Genomic DNA, 23,749 nt, shown 5'->3' on the forward strand with positions numbered 1-23,749 from the left:
ATTTCCTGTGCTCCCTGAACACCTGTAGTGTGTTTGGCACCCTGTAGTCTATAAAGGATATTTTCATTATTTCAGGCTTTTATATTTGTTTGCATTATCTCTGTACTCTAATGCACGGTCAATTCTTGTTAAAGTTCTATGTAGTGTGGAGAAATACTTAAATTCTTTAACAGCTCCACTGAGAAATCATCATAAGCACTTTGGTTCTAGTTTATCCAGCAGCATATTTGGTTTGATATTTTTCCTATTGTTTATCTTTCTGCTAGACTTATCTGAAACTGGAAGAGGTACATTGAAATCTCCTGCCACTATTGTGTTATCATTTATACTTTCTTGGAGTTCACTTAATTTTTCCTTTATGAATTTAGATTCTGAGGTATTTGGAGCTTATTAGTTTAATATTGATATTGATTTTTCTGTGGCTCCTTTTGGCATAATATACTTTTCTTGTTTGCTCCCTTTTAATGTATAGAATATTGGTTTTGCTTTGTTTAACAGGAATATTACAATTTTGGCTTTTTTGGATTCATCACACTTAATTTTTTCACACTTCTTATTTGTATTCATTATGTATCATTTTAAAATGTGTTTCTTGTAAGCAATGAATTGTGGAGTTTCTTTTCTTATTCAATGTTACTTTTTTTCATTTTTTAAAAATGAATTACTATCTTTTTTTCATTAATTGTTAAGATTTTTATTATGTTAGCTTGGGCTTGAACTCCTTTTCTCTTTAAAGCACACTATTCTATTATCTTGTACTTTCAATATGAATGCTGAATAGGCTTGCATCATTTAAAATTCCTGTCCTCCATATTTGAAGGCCTTTCTCTTGATTACTTGCAGAATCTACTGTTTGTCATTGACAGTGTTAAATTTAACAACTGTACATCTCAGAATGTGCAGTCTGGTTATTTTTTTCTAGAGGAAATTTGTGAATGCCTTTCATTAGCAGTTTGTTTTTTGTGTTCAAAAGTTTGAGGCAGTTTTCTTGTATTATTTCTTAATTTGTGGTATTTGCTTTTTGAACTGTCATGTTCTTCTGGGAGACCCTTAACACTTAAATTATCTCTCTAAATACTGCTTTCAAATTCAGTGTTTTGTTGATATAGGAAGATATTTTATTATACTATTGCTTTTTGCTTTTCTTTTTGCAGCCTGTCCTTCATTTATGTGTATTTGCATTCTCATTCTTCCTTTGATGATATTTGCCAAGTAGAATCAAGGTTTTTTTCTTCTTTAGCCAAATATTTCTGCTACCCAGGCCATAAAATCTGCCTTCAAAATTCTTATTCTTTTAAACAATTCAGTAACATCCTGCTGTGCATCTATGTTCTTTTGGGAATCTAAAGGGTCCTCTGCCTTTCCTCTGTATTTCAATATTTATTCATAGATGTCTAGACTATTTTACATGATTTAGAGGCCATATTCCCTTGTTACTAATATCTTTCCTGTATATCTATCTGCTTTTAAGTTTTTGAATTATTTTTCTTCTGAGATTATTAGTAATTATAGATTTTTTTCTTTTACTATTTTCCCCTTTATTCACTTTCTGACTCCTTCCCTTCTGACTGCGGTTTTGGGAGGAGGCGAGCCGGATATCAAAGTCATGTCAGCTTTCTTCCATGCTGGGTAATTCATAGTTCACTGTTCTCAGACTTTATCTGAACTGACTTCTTGAGGGAATTAGTCACAGGTGGATACTGGGTTTTTCCCCTCAGATTTGGTGTAATGACACATACACATACACACACACACACACACACACACACACACACACGTTTTTGTCTCTGTTCCCCTCTATTCCTATTTTCTAGTTGATCTTTGTCTGTCTGGTGTGCTGCTTGAGCTATGAAAGCTTAAGCAAGCTTCACTCCTTTTGATTTCTGTGGCAATTGGGTGGGAGGGATGGGATTGAGTGGAGTGCTGTTGTAAACCCATGTGTAAGCTTGTAAAGCCCTTATGCCAGAGTATAGGATATGGTTGCAGAGGGATACAGAGAAAATATATTAGCGGTTAAGGATTAGTAGTATTCTCTGTTGTTAGTTTACTGAATTATTACCTTATTTGGGTTCTTAGTATCCTAGACTACAGAGAAAGAGCTGTAACTCTTTTAACTAACTACTATTTTAGAGAGATCCGAGAGGTAGTAAGACTCTGAGAAAAGGTCTAATCCTTTGTCTTGAGGATTACCTGACAAAGTGTTGCTATATTATTAAAGAGAGCATTGATCTATATGCTGCAGAATTTTTTTTAAAAAAAGGTAACTGCAATATATAAAAGCAGAGTCATGTAGCTGATTACTTTGTATCTTTGTTATGATTTTATGTGAAAGAAAAAAAGTTTAACAGTGGCAAAGGATTACTATTTCCATTGCCCTTCCATGCAAAGCTGTCTATCTATGCTTCATAGAATTAAATACTATTTTTATAATAGATCTGACAATAATAACAAGAGTTTTTCTTATTGAAACTCTGTGAGCCTGTAGAGAAATGGATAAAGGATTCAAAGATATTCCAAAGGCAAGTTTTTTTCTGGCCAATAAAAGTCTTTGAAGAATAATATATATGTCCAAGTAGTCACAAATAATGTTTGTAATGATTCTAAATTTAAATGGAATAAATTAGGAAATTCAGAAAATGAAGGGAAGTTTTGTGGGTATCAACTAAATTTAAATATTTTTATTAAATAAAATGCTTTTATAACCCAATTTCAATACAATAATTACATGATTGAAACAAACTTAATTTTTATGTGAGTGACTGTGTGTATGCGTATTTATAATGTTAACAGAATAGGAATATCTTCCCTAGCCAACCCCTCACTCAAAACAAAGTCAAGTGCAAATCATGTTATCATTTTTTTGATGGCATGGTCTTCGGCAATGAAGGATGAATACAACCCTGTGAATGAGGACCCAGGCAGCTGAGTAACTTAGCTCCTCCTCTCCTATCTGCCTTACCCTCCCCTTCCTTCTCCTCTCCAAAGAAAAGTAAATTTGGATGGCCAAAAGATGTCTAGTTGACTTGGATTTTACTGTTTCGATTCCTTTCCTTTCCTTTCCCAAAACCTTAAACCTACTGCACTCTGAAGCTTGGACACCACTGGGCCCCTGCCTAAGGGCTCTTCTGGACCATCCTGGCTTAAGAGTGGTTATCAATTCTGCTCCCAGTCTGATGTCTTTCTTTTCCTTTGCCTCATTAAAGGGGCCATGCCCTGGCTACTTCTTAAACAGGCCTATTCAATGAATGGGCGTTGCCTCACCCTAAGTAAGTACCTGCAAAGACCTTGGCCTAAAAGGCCCAAGGTCTCCCAGTGCATCCTGGGTCATCTCTAGTCATCCTGATGAATATCTGGTCACTGGATTCAGATGGCTCTGGAGGAGAAGCGAGGCTGGTGACCTGCACAGCCCTCTCTCACTCAAAATAAAGTCAAGTGCAAGTCATGTTATCATTTTTCTGATGGCATGGACTTCAGCAACAAAGGACAAACACAACAACACACAACAACAACACAACACAACAACAGGCCTAATACATGGAGGCTGTGATCACATGGTGCCTGCATCACATGGAGCTCAGACTGGAAGGAGTTTGCCCACAGAGGAGAGAGAGAGCGCATGGGCAGAGATGGCAGACAGAACAGAGAAAGAGAAGCAAGTTGTGAAAGGGAGCAATTGGCCCAAGGAGCAGAGAGAGAAGCAATCTGTAAGTGGACAGAGGGAGGAATTTGCTGAACTTGTTTTTGTGGGAAGGCCTGACAGAAAGAAGGTCTAAGATGTCGGCCCTCGCTGGATTAGTGATATATACCCTGTTAAATCTTACCTCATGGTATTCTTATTCCCAAATAAATATTTTGGATTTACCTTTGAGGAAGAGAGTTTATTATACTTTGTGAATTTACCCTGGAAACACACATGCTGCATTTGTGTGTGTGCGTCTATGTCAGTATGTATACATCAACAGTGATTACTCCCACTAGAAAACGACCTCAATCAATATAGAATAGCAACGTATGTAACCTCAAGTTGTAATTACAGTAGGTATCAGAGTGGAGATTTGAACTTGCATCATCCTGACTTTAAGGCTAGCTCTCTATCTACTACACCATACTTGTGAAAATACAGAATATAAACACTGCCACCAGGAATAAAAAATTTAGCTGACATCAAACCATTTTATCTTAAAATATTTTAACTTTGAGATATAACTAATATTTCTGGAATTATCTCTTTCAACTTCAGCATGAAGCAATAAATAAGCATCTGAGGATACATTTCTTCATGGAGAACTGTAAACAAGCATGAATTCAATCTGCTACTTTATAATAAAATTTACAGTTTGTATTGACTATACAACTTAAGCATGGAGTTAACTTTACTGTTGGTTTTGTTGGGAAATCTTCTCAGTGAATAAAATATAATGTAAATGCTATTCCTTCTGTGACAACTTCTTGAACATTTTTTTCTTTCATACTAGGCAATAATATGTGTGTATACAAAGAAAATAAACTTCAGTCCAGATGACATGACCTCTAAAATGCCCATCCAAGAAATGAATTAAGGGTCATTCATGAAACTTTGATACAGGTTACAAGTCATCTTGCTCACCAATAATACATGCATCTTTTAATTTGTTTCAGTGTTCTACAATCACTACCATACAACTTGGATTTTTTTCCCCTGTTTCCCCCCACGCCCCCACCTCAAGATAGGATACAACCTTATATAGGTACTACACATACATTCCTATTAAATACATTTTCGCTATAGTCATGCTGTGTAGGAGAATTAAAATGAATGGGAGAAATCATATAACAAACCAAAATGTAATACACACATAAGAAAATAATCTGCTACATTCTACGATTGAATTCCATAGTTCTTTCTCTGGATGTGGAAGACATTTTGCCTTAAAAGACCATTGGGAATTTCTTTTAAGTCCTTGCATTCAATGAAATTACAAGTCTACCAGAAAAAACTCTCGCACACTGTGGTTGTTGCTGTGAACAAAGTTCTCCTGGTTCTGCTCCTTTCACTCAACATCAGATCATATAAGTCTTGCCAGGCCTCTTTGAAGTCTTCCTGTTCGTCATTTTTTTTTATTAATTAATTTTATTTATTTTCAGTGTTCTATAATAACTACTGCATAACTTAGATTATTATTTTCCCCTCTCTCCCCACTCTCTCCCTACTCCCTCCCTGAGATGGCATACAATTTTGTATAAGTGCTACACATACATTCCTATTAAATACATTTTTACTATAGTCATGCTGTGTTGAAGAATTGAATTGAGTGGGAGAAATCATCTAACAAACCAAAACACAACACACACACACACACACACACACACACACACACAAAATGATCTGCTACATTCTGCGACTGAATTCCATAGTTCTTTCTCTGGATGTGGAAGGCATTTTGCCATAGAAGACCATTAAGAAGTTGTTTTTTTTAAGTCTTTGCATTGCAATGAAGTTCCAAGTCTACCAGAAAAAACTCTCGTATGCTGTGGTCACTGCTGTGCACAAAGTTCTCTGGGTTCTGCTCCTTTCGCTCAGCATCAGATCATATAAGTCTTGCCAGGCCTCTCTGATGTCTTCCCGTTCATCATTTCTTATAGCACAATAGTAATACATTCATATACCATAATTTATTCAGCCATTCCCCAACTGATAGGCATCCCTTTGATTTCCAGTTTTTGGCCACCACAAAGAGTGCTGCTATAAACATTTTTGTACCTGTGGGACCCTTTCTCATTTTTATGATCTCTTGGGGATATAGCCCTAGAAGCATTATTGCTGGGTCAAAGGGTATGCACATTTTTGTAGCCCTTTGGGCATAGTTCCAAATTGCTCTCCAGGATGACTGGATCAGCTCACAGCTCCACCAACAGTATATTAGTGTTCCAATTCTCCCACATCCTCTCCAACATTTATCATCTTCCTGTTCTGTCATGCTTGCCAATCTGATAGGTGTGATGTGGTACCTCAAAGTTGTTTTGTTTTGCATCTCTCTAATCAAAAGTAATTTAGAGCATTTTTTCATATGACTGTAGATATCTTTAATTTCTTCCTCTGAAAATTGCCTATTCATATTTTTTGACCATTTATCAATTGGAGAATGACTTGTATTTTTGTACATTTGACTCAGTTCTCTATATATTCTAGAAATGAGGCCTTTATCCCCGAGATTAGCTGTAAAAATTCTTTCCTAGTTTTCTACATCCCTCCAAATTTTGGTTGCATTGGGTTTAGTTGTGCAAAAACTTTTCAGTTTAATGTAATCAAAATTATTCATCTTGTACTTCATAATGCTTTCTATCTCTTCTTTAGTCAAAAATTCTTCCCTTCTCCATAAATCTGAGAAATATACTATTCCCTGCTCCACCAATTTGTCCATAGTATCCATCGTTATACCTAGATCATCTACCCATTTGGATTTTATTCTTGTGTATGGTGTCAGACATTGGTCTATGCCTAGTTTCCAAAATAGTAGATGGCTATATTCATTGTCTACTGTGTCTTGAGTACCAAGCATATTCCACTTGTCCACCCTTCTGTTTCTTGGCTAGTACCAAGTGGTTTTGATAATTGCTGCTTTATAATATAATTTGAGATCTGGTAGCACTAGGTCACCGTCCCTAGCATTTTTTTCATTAGTCCCCTTGACATTCTGTATCTTTTGTTCTTCCAGATGAATTCTGATATTATTTTTCCAGCTCTAGAAAATAATTATCTGATAGTTTAATTGGTATGGCACTAAAGAAGTAAATTAATTTAGGCAGAATTGTCATTTTTATTATGTTGGCTCAGCCTACCCATAAGCAACTGATGTTTTTCCACTTACTTAGATATGACTTTATTTGTGTGAAAAGTGTCTTGTAACTGTGTCCATATTCTAGGATTAAATGGGATTTCTTTCTCTATCTTTTGCTGTGGGGCTTTGTTACTAATATACAGAAATGCAGAAGATTTGTGCAGGTTTATTTTGTAACCTGCAATTTTCCAAAGTTGTTTATTGTTTCAAGTAGTTTTTTACTTGAATCTCTGGGATTTTCTAAGTATATCATCATATCATCTGCAAAGAGTGATAACTTAGTTTCCTCTTTGCCTCTTCAATTACTTTAATTTGTTAAGTTTTTAAGAAAGCTTTTTGAATACAAAGGTTTTTGTTGTTGTTGTAGTAGCTTTTTCCCCTGGAAAAATTGCATCAGACTATAGATGGGAGTACAGTGTTATGTTCACAGAAGACAATGCCTCAATATGGTCTTAAGGCAAAACAGGTCTTTCAACTATTGCATATCATGAAAGAACATGGAAAACATTAATTTAGTCTTATATGAAACTTTGGATCATTCATATTTGGAATACATGATGGATTTCTGGTTATTGCACCTTATAAAATCATCAAATCACAAAGGTGAAAGGAATCTAAGAAATCATTTAATTTACACAATTACTTATCTTCTGCAAATTCCTGATAAATGACAATTGAGGCACCATGTCTACATATCCTCTTTCTGGGGCTTAATAAATAATTGTGGACTGATTCTCCTGACCTAATAGTTCAATAACCTCATAAAAAATTAAACTGGGTTAGTCTAAAATAATTTGTTCCAACTCCTTTCTCACTTGTAGTGACAGATGTCTTCTAAAGACAAACTACAGACTTTAGTAACCTCTTTAATCTGGCCAGAAATCAACAATAAGCCCATTAATCAATATAGTTGAGTGTCTACCCTTTTCTACTGTAAAAAAAAAAAATCTGTTTATCTTCAATCTTGTGCAATTTTTTCATATTACAATGTGCTAATTTTTCAAATAACAATAGTGATGAAGCAATCACACTCAAAAAATTCTTACAGTACTCTTGGACACAGTGTTTCTGTATTTAGAATTTATTGTAGTTAGGATCTCTTTCACTATCTCCTCATTAATTGCAGATTTCAATATCCTATTTAAAAGTTTCCTTCTCTCCTTCCTAATCAAAAGATCACACTTCTTCATAGAAAAAGCTAAATGAATGGAATAGTTCTCCCTTCTCTGATCATCTCCCTCCACTCCAAATAGAGATCCTATTGATTCCTTGCTTTTCTTTTCTCCTCTAATAGATCTTAAAAGGTTCTGTTTGCTGTCTCAAACATTCAGTACCTTCTAAAATATGAAATTATCAGCAAAAAAGTTGAAAATGTTTATCAGCTATTTTGATCTTAGCAGACGGGATCTATAGCAGAAGTCTGTTTACTTGAATTCTCCCAAAAAAACGATATTATGGTTCCATGCCAGCTTTGCAATAATGTATCATGAAATAATTTTGCAATTTTTCCAGCCAGCCTCAAGAGAAAGCATGGCTTCAATCAATCCAAAGAAAAAAATCTAAAATGGTCAAGGAAATGCCAGAAATACCTTCAGAGAAGCTTTTTATTCTCTTTTTCCCCAACAAACTCTTTAGTCTGAAAAGATAAAGGTCTAACACGATGAAAGTCATGAAGAATGTGAATTGAGTGAGCATGGGTAAGGATAGGCTTAATTACCAAATTTTTGTATACAAAATTTGGGAGGTTATTTCTGAAGCTTGAAAAAAAGTTAATATCATTTCTAAATAATAAAGGAAAACATTATTCAAGAAAGTACATAACTAACTTATAGGATTTCTTACCATAGCAATGCACAAAAATAATAACTTCCAAAAAACACTAGAGAGGCAGTAGATATTTCATTGAACCTGGAATCAAGAAGACCTAGCTTTAAATTCTACTTTAGACATCCACTATGTGATTCCCTACTCCCCCTCCCCCCTGGCTATCAAGAGTCACAACCTTCTCTAGATCTCAGTCATCTGAAAGATTATTATTAGACTGGATGACCTCTAAAATCCCTTTCAACTCTAAATTATGATTGCAAAAGCCTTTATATAAGGTGACAGCTTTATAATAGGAAAGTGGTATGTTTGGGTTTCACTATTTGTTAAAAAACCCTTTTCATAATGAACTTAAACATCAACAAACATAAAATCAAATAAACATACAGAAAGAAGAGAAAAAGAAGATGGTATATGAAAAAGTAACCTTTGAATTTTTGTGTTTTTTAAAGTGCATATTAAATTTTACATAATATTTCCAACACTGTCCTACTTTTTTGTGTTCCCTTTGGAAGACTATTCTATGTGTCTTTTTTTTAAAAAAATAAGTTTTTATTGATGTCTTTTTTATATATTAGCAAAATTTCTCCTAGTCATCTTCTCTTTTCTCTTTCCAGAAAGTGATCCTCTACAATAATATTCTTTAGAAACAAAAAAAAAGATGAAAAAAGTGGATCACTATGTTGAAAAATCTAAAAATATATACACTACATAATAGTGGAGTAGGTACCCTTGCTTTACCCCTGTATTTACTTGGAAAGCTTCTATAGATTCCCACTGCATATGGTACTTGTTTTTTATTTTAAAGGGAATAAGAAAAGGTACATTTATGCTTAGGTTTTATAGAGTTCTAGCATAAATAAGTGTTGTATTTTATCAAGCTCTTTTCTACATCTATGGAGATAACCATGTGGTTTGAGATGCTTTGTTTTAATGATTATCATAATGTTGAACCTCCTTGCATTCCTGACATAAATCTAAGTTGGTCATGATGAATGATTTCTTGGATGAAGCACTGTAGTTTAACATGATTTTATTTAAAACTTTTGAATCATGCCATAATATCTTGCAGCTCTAGTTTTTCCAACAACATATTCACTTCTTCATTGTTTCTTTTATTTATCTTTGTTAGATCTGTCCAAAACTGAGAGGGGGTATTAAATTCTCCTGACACTATTGTGTTACTGTCTTTGTCTTCCTGAACCTCAGTTAATTTCTCTTTTATGAATTACATAAGACATTTGGAATCCATAAATTCAAACTGACAATGATTTGTTGTCTGTGGTTTCTTTTGGTATAATATACTTTCTTTGATTATCCATTTTTATGTTTTCCAATTTAATTTTTGCTTTGTTATTATGATTCCAATTCTTTCTTTTTTGACAACTACCTGATGCACAATAAATTTATTTTGTTTGATAGCATGATTTCAAATCTTGGATTTTTTGACAATCACCTGATGCATAATAAGTTATATTCTTCCTCAGTGATTTATATATATGTATGTATGTATGTATGTATGTATGTATGTATTATGTATGTATGTATGTATGTATTTGGGGAAGGGTAGGGGTTTTTCCCCTGTAAGCAAGAGATTGTGGAGTTTCATTTTCTTACTCTTTTTAATTTTCTTAGACAGCTTAATCAATTTATATTTAAAGTTATGTGACTTCAGCTTTTTATTTTTTCTCCATTTGCGTCTAGTTTTTTTCTCTTCCTCTGTAAACATAATACTTCGTCTCTTTAGCTATTTTCATTTAATCTACCCTATTTTCATTTGCCATCTTCCACTTAACCACAAGACCCCTCTTCCCTCCCATTTACATAGTTTTAGAGGTTTGCTTACCATTCCCCTCTCTTCATTTTCTCTAGCTATTATACTTTTTTCTTAGTTGTCAAGTAAAATTCGCCTTCTCCTCCTTGTTAATTTATTCTGTTTGCGTTAAAATTTGTTTTCTGTGCATTTTTCTAAAAATGTTCTCTTTCCCTCATTCTCTTAATAATTTACATTCCTTTCAGTCTATTCTAAACTCAAATTCTTTGACTCATAATCATTCTAGTTATTAATTCCTTCCTTAGTCTCACAGGATTAGAGTTTCTGAGATACCTATTTTGAGTTTCGTCTTCTAAACAGTTTATGTTATTACTTTGTAGATCTTGGATCCCTGGCAACCATTATCTATTATGCCTAACTCTTAGAAATATCCATTTCTGTAAGAGATAGAGAGGACAGAAATACTGTCCCATGGCATGAATTTCCCTATGTCCCTGACTGTATAGTTCTTACTACTTCTTACCCTCCTCAAGATAATCTATATTGGCATGTGTCATCAAATCTCCATTCAGGGTTCATTCTTCTGGGTCTATATCCACTCTTCTAGGTACCAATTACCCCTAGTATCACTAATTCTCTCTTTTCCTGAGGTAGGATCATGTCCATGCAGGCACAAGTTTCTCAGGTAATAATCTTTTGGGCAGGAGGGGCAGGTAGACACACAGCTTCAATTTATTTATTTCAAAGATTCTTTTTTTAAATTTTTGAGTTTCATATTCTCTCCCTCCTTCCCACCACATCTCCAACTCACTGTGAAGGCAAGCAATATGATACCAATTATACATATGAAATCATGCAAAACATTTTAAAAAAAAGAAAGTGAGAAACTTTCAATTTGCTCTCAGAGTTCATCAGCTCTCTCTGGAGACAGATAACATTTTTTCATCAAGAGTCCTTTGGAATCATCTTGGATCTATGAATGATGATATCCCAGTTGTTCTGACTTTACTTTGTATCAATTCATATTGATTTTGGCATGCTTTTCTGAAACCAATCTCCTTACCCTTTCCCAAAGCACAATAGCACTCCATTCCAATCATAAGTCACAACGTGTTCAGTCATTCCCCAACAGATGAGCATCCCCTTGATTTCCAGTTCTTTGACACTGTAAGAAGAGCTGCTATAAATATTTTTGTACAAATAGGTCTTTTTTCTTTGATCTCTTTGGGAAACAGACCTAGTAGCAATGTTGCCGAGTCAAAGGGTATGCACAGTTTTAGTACTTTGGCCAGAGATCCAAATTGTTCTCCAGAATGATTGAACCAGTTCAGTATTCCACAAGCAGTTCATTAGTGTACCTTTTCCCCTCCAGTATTTGTCATTTGATAGGTTTTAGGTAATACTTCAGAGTTGTTTTAATTTGCCATTTTAATCATTAGTGATATAGAACATTTTATATGGCTACAGCTTTGTCATATAAAAAATGCTATAAATCTATTGATTTTTTTGTTATTGTTTAGAGTTTCAATGGTGTCCAAGTCTTTGTGATTCCATTTGGGGTTTACTTGGCAAAGACATGGGAGTGGTTTGCCTTTTCTTTCTCCCACTCATTTCACAGATGAGGAAACTGAGGTAAACAGGGTTAAGTGACTTGTCCAGGGTCACACAGCTAGTAAGTGTCTACTGCCAGATCTGAACGGAAGATGAGTTCTCCTGACTTTAGGCCAAATGCTCTATACACTTTTACCTAATTGTATTAGATGTAGAAAAATACTCAATGAGGTCGACATGCAGATGTTAGTCAAGATGGTGGCTAAGGAATGTTTTGTATGACCACAGATAGCATTGATTTCTTCTTTTGAAAACTACCTGTTTATATTCTTTATTTATCAATTGTGGAATGGCTCTTATTTTTACAAATTTGACTTAGTTCAATATTCAGTATATGAGATATGAAGCCTTTACCAGAGAAACAGTAAAATTTTTTATATTACTTTATTGCCTATGGTACAATTTAGCATAATGTAGTATCACTGAATATCTTTTAATTATGTCTACTTTTACTTTTGCCTTGCCTGAGATCATGATTGGTACCCCTGTCTTTTTTACTTCAGGTAAACCACATTAGGTTCTGCTCTAGCCCTTTATTTTAACTGTGTATGCCTTTCTATTTCAAGTATGTCTCATAAACAACATACTGTTGCATTCTGGTTTCTTATCCATTCTACTATCCACTTCCATTTTAGGGGTGAGCTAGTCCCATTCATATTCACAGTTATGATTACTGTGTATTTTCCTCCATCCCACTTACTTCTGTTTCTTCTCTTTTTATCCTGACCCTTCTCAAAAATTTATTTTGCTTTTAATCACTGACTCCTGTAATCTACCCTTGCTCTTATTACCTTTCCCTTTCTTTTAGCCCCCTCTTCTCCTATTTCCTTATTAGGCAAATTTCATTTTTACAGACAACTACATATATTCTTTCCTTTTTGAACCAATTCTGATGAGAGTGAAATTCTGGCAATGCCTACCCATACCCCCATTTCCCCTTCTTTTGTAAAAGCTCTTCCTTGTGTGCCTCTTTTATGTGAGAAATTTTTCTCCATTCTCCCTTTTCCCAGTATATGCTTCTTTCTCATCCATTTGTTTTTTTGGGGAAATTATTACAATATAATTCACTCACATCCATGTTCTCTATATAAATTCCTTTTAAACCGCCCTAATAATGGTAAAGTTCTTAGGAGTTACATGTATCATCTTCTCAGATAGGAATGTACCTTATGATTACTTTTTCATGCTTACATTTTTGTGGTTCTCTTGAGCTCTGTGTTTGAATCTTAAATTTCCTATTCAGCTCTGGTCTGGTCTTTTCATCAGTAACACTTGAAAGTTCTCTATTTCATTAAATATTCATTTTTCTCCTGGCAGATTATACTCAGTTTTAGTGGGTAGGCTATACTTGATTGTAATCCTAGCTCTTCTGTCTTTCAGAACCCTCCATTCATTTAATGTGGAAGCTACTAATAAATCTTGTGTGATCCTGACTCCACAATATTTGAATTCTTTCTTGCTAGATGATTCCAGTATTTTTTCTTTGACTTGGGAGTTCTGAATTTTGGTTATAATATTCCTGGGAGCTTTCATTTTGGGATGAGGAGGTGATTGGTGGTTTCTTTCAATTTCTATTTTACCCTCTGGATCTAAGATATCATAGAAGTTTACCTTGGTAATTTCTAAAAATATGATGTCTAGGCTTTTTCTTTGATCATGATTTTCAGGTATTCCAATAATTCTTAAATTATTTCTCCTCAATTAATTTTCCAGGTCAGTTGTTATTCCAATGAGAAATTTCATATTTTCTTCTATTTTTTTATTCTTCTGACTTTGTTTTATTTATTTCTTGGCATCTCATGGAGTTATTAGTTTCTGCTTGCCCAGTTCTAATTTTTAAGGCATTATTTTTCTTCAAGTGAGCTTTTGTACCTTTTTCCATTTGTCCAATTCTTGCTTTTCAAGTTTTTTTTTCTTCAGCCAATTTTTGTACCTCTTTTTCCATTTGGCATATTCTGGTTTTTAAGAATTTCTTTCCTTCAGTTAATTTTTGTGCCTCTTTTGCCATAAGACCAGTTCTATTTTTTAAGATGCGATGTTCTTCAGTATTTTTTTTTGCATCTTTTACTAAACCATTAATTCTCTTTTCATAATTTTCTTGTATCACTTATTTTTCCCAATTTTTCTTTACCATTCATCTCTTTCTTTAACTCTTTCAGGAATTCTTTTTGGGTTTGGATCCAACTGGCATATTTTGTTGAGACTTTTTTTGTACCTATTTTCACCACTGTCATCTTCTGAGTTTATGTCTTCGTCTTTCTTGCTACTATAGTAGCTTTTTGTGGTCAAATTCTTTTTGTTTGTTTGGTCATTTTTCCCAGTCTATTTCTTTACTTTGAACTTTATATTTAAGTTGAGCCCTATTCACCTGTGGGTGGAGAGGCAGTGACCCAAGCTTCAGACTTTTTTTGTGTTTCTATTTTCAGAGCTAGTTCTGAAGATCTGCAAGTTTTTAGTGCTTCCAAGTTGGTGTGATCATGCTAATGTTCTCCTGGTCTATGATCTGGTCTTCACCCATGAAGGGCCCCTGATCCCCTGCAGCCACAAGCACTAGCACTCCTCTTTGCTTTGCTACTGTGACCAGGACCCTGCTCCTTTGTGACTGATTATTAGGCACTCCTCTCTGCTCTAGAACTGCAACCCAGAACTGCTTATGGGTAACAGTGTTGCCAGTCAGTGCCAACTGCATCAGTGCCAGCAAAGCATCCCCTGTACCTGTTTCTGACCAGATGTCTGACCCCCTTACCGTCTTTCAATTGAGAGCTCCTCAAGCTGAAGCTGCAGCCACTGTTGGTACTACATGTGTGAGCTCCAGACAGGCCTCCCCTATGGTGTCACAGACAATCTCTTAAGTGCCAATCCCTTAAGCTTTCTTTCTCTTCTTAAGCTGGAAAATTTTTTCACCCTGACCTTTTGCTGGCTCTGCTACTTCAAAATTTGATTTGGGATGATATTTTAAAGTTGTTTAGAGGGGAATATTGGGAGAATTCAGCTGGGTGGCTGCCCCTTATCTGCTATCTTGGCTCTACTCCTCGAATCATTAGCAATAGTCTTTTTAAAAAAAATATGAAATATTTATTTTAATCTATTGAAACAAATATTGATTTACATAAATACTGATAGATTATTAAATCAAACCCTTTCCATTCATTAGCAGCAGAAGAGTTTTTAAGAATGTTTCAAAGTCCTGCAGTGAGGCTTTAGCAACCTCTTTACAAAATAGTTCATCAGGAATAGATACCAGTTTGTCCAAAGAGATGTAGTTAGGTTTTGGGGGATCATATTGTATTCTTCTTAAGTAGGTAAGAAATGAATGTTTTTCTCTGATTTTTAGCAGCTTTGAATTGAACACCTGTGGAAATTTGACAATAATATGATGAGGAATGCTCATCACATTGTGCACATAGTCAAATGTCTCTGTTAGTTTCCTTTTGCTTGCAGTTAAAATCTTTGGGATTGTGGTCGCCATATGCTGAATTTCATTATGTTTAAAGTCAAGTTGAAGTTGGTAAACCTTCACAGTTTCTTTCACAGGCTCAAGACTTCCAGTTAATAGTTAGGAAAGATGAATAACTAGATCTCTGGTCTTTTGCACATTCAGTCCAAGTTCTTTCTGGAAAGAGCCCAATCTGTTATCCAGTCTATGAGGTGGAAAACTCAGCAAATAAGGTACATTTACAATGATACGTGAGATGTCTGTCTTACTGAAATTTTTTGATTCAAGGTAAGCCACCCTGGTCCTTAGATTCTCCAAGTCTTCAGTCAAAATAATATAGTTTTTGGTAAGGAATGCCCCTAATTGGTTATCTTCTAGACCAATATCCTTAAGAAACAGAAGTATTTTTTGTATGTTGTTTCTGAAATCCAGTTTCAGAAGGAGAGTACCAGCACCTGGGCATTTTTCCAGCTTGGACAAATTGACCCCCAGGAGCACTAACTTCTTCAGAGTCTCAGAGCAATCCACATAGTCTCAAAGTGTGAATGAAGCTGGGGGCAGAGGAGGTTCTGTAACAATCTGCACATCATCCTCAGAAATCTGCTGCAGTGGAGAGATCAGGGGCAAATCCTCCAGTTTTTCTAGTGATACTTGTGAATCAAAGTTGGTTATTTCAGTTTTGAGTTGTACTTCATTAACGGAAGGAGGGTGAATGTCTTGTGCAGAAATATTCTCTTGCCTAGTTGAGCTGGAAGCCTGAGAACTATTCCATAAGGAAGAAGTCCTGTAGTTCTTGAATCCCCAATGGAAAAAAATTGTCAGAAGACTGCTTAGCCAGTGCCAAGAGTCCATGTAAAGTTGTTTTTCTTGGTCTCGTTAACTGATTTCTGATTTGCATGATGGTGATGAAACTTCTTATTTTTATTGAGTTGAACCACTTGGGTATCTGCTGAGCTGGCAGAGCCATTTTCCACATGACTAGGGCATCTGCGGCAGGTCCCGCCCAGTCCTCTTCTGCTCTCCTATAGCCGGAATCACAAAACCAGGGCAGGGCCTCTGGGACAGGATAGGTCAGACTCCTGCGCCTTCATTGCAACATCTCCCACGGGCTCCAGCAGCGGCAGAGGCAGCGGCCGCGGCTCCTCTAGAAACCTCCCCACCAGCACCCAGATCCGCAGCAATTGCGCCCCTAACAGTCTTTCTAAACACCAAAATTCCTCCAGATTATATCCACTAGAGGTCTCCACCATACATTATAAATTATCTCTTTTCCCCTATAGGAGTGTTCTTCTGTAGGATGCTTTCCTACCACTGAATGAAGATTTCACCATTTCTTTCCTCTTTTTTTTCCAACTCTACCTTTGTCATTCTTCTTCCTAAGAGCCAAAAGAAGTTATTTTCCTTCATGGTTAACCAGTTTGAAGAGGGTATATAATATTTTCCCCAACTTCGTGTCCTCTCATCTTTTAGTTACCCTCAATTATGAAGTTTAGTCCTACAAAAAACCATTGAATCACCCGTAAGGGAGGTTTTGTGAACTTTAGCCCAAAATGTTTCAGGTCTATTCTACCATTGTTTCTTCTATTTACTTTCCATTATGAACCCTAGTCTCTTTGTTCATTTTTAGAAAGAAATTTCTTAAAGGTATTCCTGTTATTGTTTTGTTGCTCCTATTATTGTTAAAAAGTTCTTTCTCCTCTCCCCTTTCCTCTTTTTCCCCCTGGATTTTTTACTTCATTAACTATACCTTTCTTGGTTGATTTGTTGGTTTACCTTTCTTATTTCTGTTGTCTAAAATCTTTAGAAAGCAAATAATTTGCTCAGATGTGGTTTTCTTTGTAGTAATGGTTCAAATGCCTCTTTCACCAAATATTTATCTTTTTCCACTGGTGATTAGTTTCAGATTTGCAGGGTAGGTCACGTTGGGTTGTATCTTAAGCTCCTTTGACTCTTAGAACATATTATTCTACTCCTCCCTGCATTTTCAAGTGGGTGAAGAAAAGGCTTTGTGTTATTTTAATTTCCTATTCTTTATATTTGATGGCCTTTCTCCAATTTATTTGTCTATAAGGGGTATTTTAAATTTAATCACTGTGTCTTTTGGAGCTTGCAGCATAGGTTTCCCTAACCCCCAACCTCATAACATACACATTCACTTAACATTAGTGGTTGATCCGTAGATTCTTTTGATTGGCACTTTGTGTGGTCAGAAGTTCTGAGGAGATTTCTTGCATTATTTTTTGCCTTAAGGTGTTCAGGTTTTTTGAGTTGTTACATTCTTCTTGGAGAGCTTAATCTTCAAGTTTTTCTCTACTCGTCTTATTTTTAAGATCAATATGTTTTTGCTTGTATGGAATATATTTTCGAGTAATGTTATTACTTTTTGTCTCTCTTCTTCAAGATTGTCCTTTTCTTTTGTGCATTTCCATTCCCAATCAGTTTCTTCTCCCTTTTGTTTCTTAGGTGAGTTTTACCATTGTAGAGTTAAATTTTTCTACTGTGGTAATTATTTTTGCTGTACAAGCTATAAACTCTGCTTTCATAATTCTTATTTCTTTCTTGAACCATTTGGGAATACCCTGCTGTGGTTCCATGCTCTCCTGGGAATTCATAGGGTTCTCTGCCTTATCAATTGTTAATTAATCTACTTTTTTCATATAATATTTATTCATGGATGTCTGGACTCATTTAACTCATCTGGAAGCCATATTCCCTTCTGTTATTAATATCTCCCCTACTGGCTTATCTGTTTGTATCTATTTGTCTTTAACTGAGTTTGTTCCTCCTGAGATATTTGGTAATTTCACACTTTTTTCTTTATATTCCCCTATTGCTTTTGTTCTGACACTTCCCTACACACACTGGATTACCATATATGTTAGCATCTTGCCCCCAATCCCTTTGTTTCTCAGTTGTCTAGATGAGCACTACTGGTAGTGTACTACCACGTTGCTACTCAAAGCAAAGTAAACTTTGGATTTTTGACTTTCCATTGTGTAGTGGGCGGTTTGGCTTATGGAGCTTTGCCTGATTTGGCCAACTGCAGGAAGTAGGGCCAGGTAGTGGGGCTGATAGGGTGTCCTGAGTTAGTGTGTTAGGAATTAGTATTCCCTATTATTAATTCATAAGGTTTTTTTAATCTTTTTAGCGTTTTTGGTGTCTTAGATTATGGAGACAGATGAAATTATCTCTTGTACATAATTCCTACTTTGGAGAAGTTTGAGAGGCCAAGAGGATTACCTAGTACTCCTCCATCTAGTTGGTCATGTCTCTACATATCTTTTGAATGTTTCAATGATGCTCCATTTTTTACTTCTTTTTAAAATCAGTATTATTATCTACTCACTTATCTTTCTTCAACCCTCACCCTTTAGGGTACTTGTTTATTTTTTAGGTTGATGTCATAGGAAACACATATGCCTTTCCACAAAAGTTGCTGGCATGAGATACAGACTCTAATGCTAGTTAGTTGACAATCTTACCCAATGTAGTACTGGTGATATACTTAAAACTGAGGTAGTTACTTCCAGGAAAAAGGAAATGTATGACCCCCAAGTAGGGAGCACAAATAAAAACATGCAGTGATAACTGCCTCCTTATTAGAATACAAAGATTTACTTTTAATTTACCAATGAGAATTTAAGGATGGAGATAAACAGCATTATCTTCCATACATCAGTTCGTGACATTCTGTCCTCTAAACTATCTCTTCTGAGTACTACCAAAGCTTCAGAAATAACAACAGTTCTACAATTTCAACAGCCACATGCTTGCCAGAATAAATTGGATTCTCTCCACTATTTGAGATGTCAGTGAAGCAGGGACTGCATAATTAGGTCAGACCTGATTATCTAGAACAAGGGCAATTTTCTTTACATCTTTGTATAGAGCCTCTTGAAATGGCAAAGGCTGAACATTTGGGCACATCAGAGAAAACGTCCAAAATAATGTCAGTTAGAAAAGATTTAACTACATTTTAATTCAAATGGTATTTTCTATTAATGCCAGGGCAAGAAACCTATTGTGCAAAGAAGTCCACTTGATTTACTTTATAGAAGAGCTGTCCAAATACATTCACATTTGAGTCTACTTTAGTGATCATTTCAATATTCGCTTTACAATTAATGCTGCTTTTTATGAGATTGTGGAAGGTAAACCAATTGCTGTTCAGCTCCCAGGTATAGAATTTATTATAAAAAGTTACGTACTTAAAACTCGTATAATGAAACTGAGGGCATCAAATGATATTAACCTGGGATTAATGTTGATTAAAGCTAGTTACTCAAATGACACCACTGTTCCTATTTTTCTTTTCTGAAAAAGAATTAGAATCATCCTCTACTACAATTCTAAAAGTATTAGATCTATTTAGAGATTCAAAAAGGTCTTTTCCAGGCCTCTTTCTTTTTTCTCTTACTCTTCCTGAGGCTCTGCCAAACAAGAAGTCAATAAATATTGCTTGGTGATTTAAAACAGAAAGAACGTCACTTCATATGTAGTGAGTTTTCAATAAGTATTTAATAAATAAATGATTTTTTCTCTTAGTTAAAAGAGCTACCCCCACTCTATTGAAATAGTTGGCAAAGCTTGGCAGAGCAAACACTTAAATTCTAAGCGACACTACTGGACCAACAGCATGACAGTTCTCTTTGGTAGGCTTGGATCATAAGTCCTGATCTCACTATGATTTACAAGATTTTTGACAAAACTACAAATGTGATTTCACAGTGTAAGGGCACTGATATTAGCCACTTTGCTTGTCAAAACACTGTAGACATAGAAATAGCCACAACTGTAACTACACAATTTTTAAATGGATCAAAACCACTTTAAAAATGTTCAGTTTTGTCTACAGAATAGATAACACTCTAACTGAATCAAACCTAAAGTTAGTTTAATTGCAAAATGATTTCCTTGACTTGCATACCATTGTTTCCGATAATAGGTGTCTGATGTCTTATAGGCTTAGTAGTTTAGATGGAATTTCTTTACCTTTATCCTCCAGGCTTTTTTTCTAAGTTTTAAAGAAGTCTAGGTTTAGAACACAACTGGAAACATCATCTAATCCTATGTTCTAGCTTCTTAGCATGACCAGGCATTGCAGAAACATAATTGTTAACCTGACTAATCTTGAGAAAAGGACACATTTCTACCTCTTACAAGCCTTAAAAAGTGCAAGTTCATCCAAATACCTAACTTGAATTCTTCCTGCTTAAATTTAAGTCTATTTCCTCAGTGAAAAAAAAAATCAATAGTTTCTTAATACTACTTAACACTCTGATATTCCTGTCAGGTAAAATCCTGGTATTTATAAACATTTCATTAAACCATATTTCTATCAAATTGTTAAAAGTAGATGGAATGCCTTCAGCATGATGGATGAATTTTCTATGGGAGCATTTATGGAAATATGTGAACAAAAGCCAATACAAAACAACAATGTGGAGAAGTTGGGATATATTCTACTGGAAGAAATACCTGCATCAATGAGATCAAGGAATCATGAAATGATGTTGCTAAGATATTGCTTAGTAGCACTAGTATATCTTTCCAATACTTGTGTCCTCCTTGACATATTTATGAAGTTTTATATACCATCACGCTAACGCTAGAGGAAGTAGCACCTTACTTTGTTCCATGTTTTTTGTTACATACATTTTCAAAAAATTACATTTTACATTGAAATTTCTCAGGTTTCATGACTAGGCTAAGAAAAAAAATCTGGAAAGTTTGATAAAAATCTATTTTTCCATTTTTGAGTTATAATACTACAAAAAAGACTTTTTGAAGAAAAGAAATTTTGCAGATAATTTCTGTTAATCTCAAGCGGTTAGAATAACTTTTTAAAAATGTTATTGATTTCTATAAAAAGGATGTACAGAGAGGAAGGTAAAAGTCAAATATAAATACATACCTGCCTAGAAGAAAAAGAAGAGACACATTTTAAAATGACAAGCTCTACACTTTATTCAAGGGAGCAAACACCTAAATGGCTTAACCCCACCCCCATCCCCACTTAGTGTGTATGTAATCCTGAGTAGGGATGTGCAATTTGCCTTGTTGAGGAAATTTGTTTATGACACATAGTTATGGATGTTTGCCAATAGCTCAGGGTGTTCGTTAACTTAGCAAACGTGCAGAACAGCGTAATGCCTCAAATTTCTCTGTGCTTCCATTGTCAGAATGAAAAGGGAACACAGTCCTGCTCACAGGCTGCACAGCAGCCTGATTTACCCCAGAAAGTAATGACTCTCAGATAATCAGGTTTGCAAATTCTTGGGCAATGAAGGGTATTATAGGTTTTGAGAGTAAATCCCAATGTCCATATTTTAAAGTCTGAAAAAGCACACTGAATTAACTGCGATGTCACTTCTTGGCACATATTATACCATCCTCATCCAAATGCAATAAAGAAGTATCCCACTAAGGGAATCCATTGGGTCTTGTTGCCCCACTAAATAATAAGAGCATTATTAATGAAGTGGGAGGGGGAGAATTTGGGGGGGAATCACTTTGGACTTGGAATAGTTAAAGAGTATTAAATATACACTAAGATGAACTACAGTTAAAATTAGTAGAAACTACAGAAATGGAGTTTAGATGTTTGCAAAAAAATTATCTCCACTGATTTAAATGAGTAATCAGCATTAAGGGCTAGAGCTAGAAAGTACCTAACTGTAATGGTAAGTGAATAATAGTAAAATAATGGATGACTTCATCAAATTTATGCCCTTACTTTCTTTTCTAATAATGTTATGCAGAACAGAAACCTTTCATACAAAACAGAAACCAAAACTTACTTCTAAGCATCTGACAGAATTATCAGTTATGGAAAAAAAAGCCAATTTTACTTAAGACAGTTCAGGATATAGAAGTCCATAAGTTCCATTTCTTGCTAGAACAGATTTTCTTTTGAAAGGAGTAATCCATTGTTTGATATTTAAGGTCATTTAGTTGAGTTGCCTGCCTTTCAATATTTCTGAAAATTCAGCTTTTGGGGGGTTAAAGTTTTCTTTGATCAAAAAGATTAGCAGCTGTAAACTGAGATCATTTGGTGAGAAGGAGGGATATTTTTCTAAATTTACGTGTTACATAAATACTGCAACAAAAATGTAGCAGCAAGACTAGGAAAAATTTTAGACTGATTTTCTGTCTTGGCAAAGTATACTTGTACTAAGTTTGGTACCATACATAAAAAGAGATTCAAATTATTAAGACCCCAGGATTCCCAGACATGCCAAAGATAGACGAACTATTCAATAAAAATAGCTTCTTTCAATCCAAGTAAGAGCAAAGGTTTCTCACCTCTAGAATATGCACTTTGTATATTTGAAAACTACTTTTATTCTGAAATGATGAAACCACATTTTACATCCCATTAGTGCTACAGAGCCAGCAGAGCTGGGCAAAAGCCAAGCAAGGCTCAATTCTGGCCTACAGATCATCAACAAAGCAACCAGTTATACTTGGACCAAAGATTCAGTGTGACAGGTATAGATAAAAGATGTAAAATAAGCAACAAGTCATTTTCCAATCCTGGGTTAAGCTGAAGAGTATGAAACTAGGTGGGGTGGAGGTGAGGAATCACTTTGGATTTGGAAACAGAGAAATCTGAACATTTAAAGCTCCCATAATCTTATTTCCTGGCAAGTCACTTTTAGAGTGTTAACACAAATGGCCTCACTCTCCCACTGAAATCAGCTGTGTTAGGACCAAGAGAAAAGGAAGCAACGCCTTGCTTCACACAATTCAAAAACCTCTGGGGAAATTCACACTTGAGTCTGATAGTTTAAAGAAAGAAGCATATGACAAGGGGGCGTGGGGAATGGTAGCAAGGGGTTTCAAGCATCTTGACAAGGATATCAGTCCATGAAAGAAAAGTGCCAGCAGCAGGCAAGCAACCATAGTTTTTCCACTGATAGCTGTCAGCTACAAACGGAAATGTCCTATTTTAAGCTTTGAGTATTAGTTTCTTTTAAAGAGAAAACAAATGGTCAATATCTTAAGCTTATACGCAACATCAGTTCCAAGGAAATCATGATGGACAGAAAAATGTGGCTAAAGTAAATGTAAAAGAGTGACAGAAGGGGCAACATTAGTTCAACATGGGTAAGAACCAGGGTCACAGTTCAATCACAGAAGCAATAAGATCGTTACAACTGCTGCTGTCAGTTCCACAATTACTTATTTTTTCTATCAATGGAGCTTAAAATTTCATCAGATTTTGTCTTGCTTCTTCTTATTGGTCCACAGATTCCTAGCAAGAAAGATTATGAAGGCTCTAAA

General features: G+C 35.2%; 1 protein-coding gene and 1 pseudogene across 9 annotated transcripts in view; both read right to left on the minus strand.

Annotated features, from left to right (window-relative positions):
- Nucleotides 1-23,749, minus strand: part of KIAA1328 (KIAA1328 ortholog) — a 477,491-nt gene that overhangs the window by 223,782 nt on the left and 229,960 nt on the right. The window lies entirely within an intron of this gene.
- On the minus strand, nt 15,072-16,534 carry LOC140498029 (transcription termination factor 3, mitochondrial pseudogene; annotated as a pseudogene).

This window comes from Notamacropus eugenii, chromosome 4 (genome assembly GCF_028372415.1).
Source record: "Notamacropus eugenii isolate mMacEug1 chromosome 4, mMacEug1.pri_v2, whole genome shotgun sequence".
Classification (NCBI taxonomy): Eukaryota; Metazoa; Chordata; class Mammalia; order Diprotodontia; family Macropodidae; genus Notamacropus; species Notamacropus eugenii.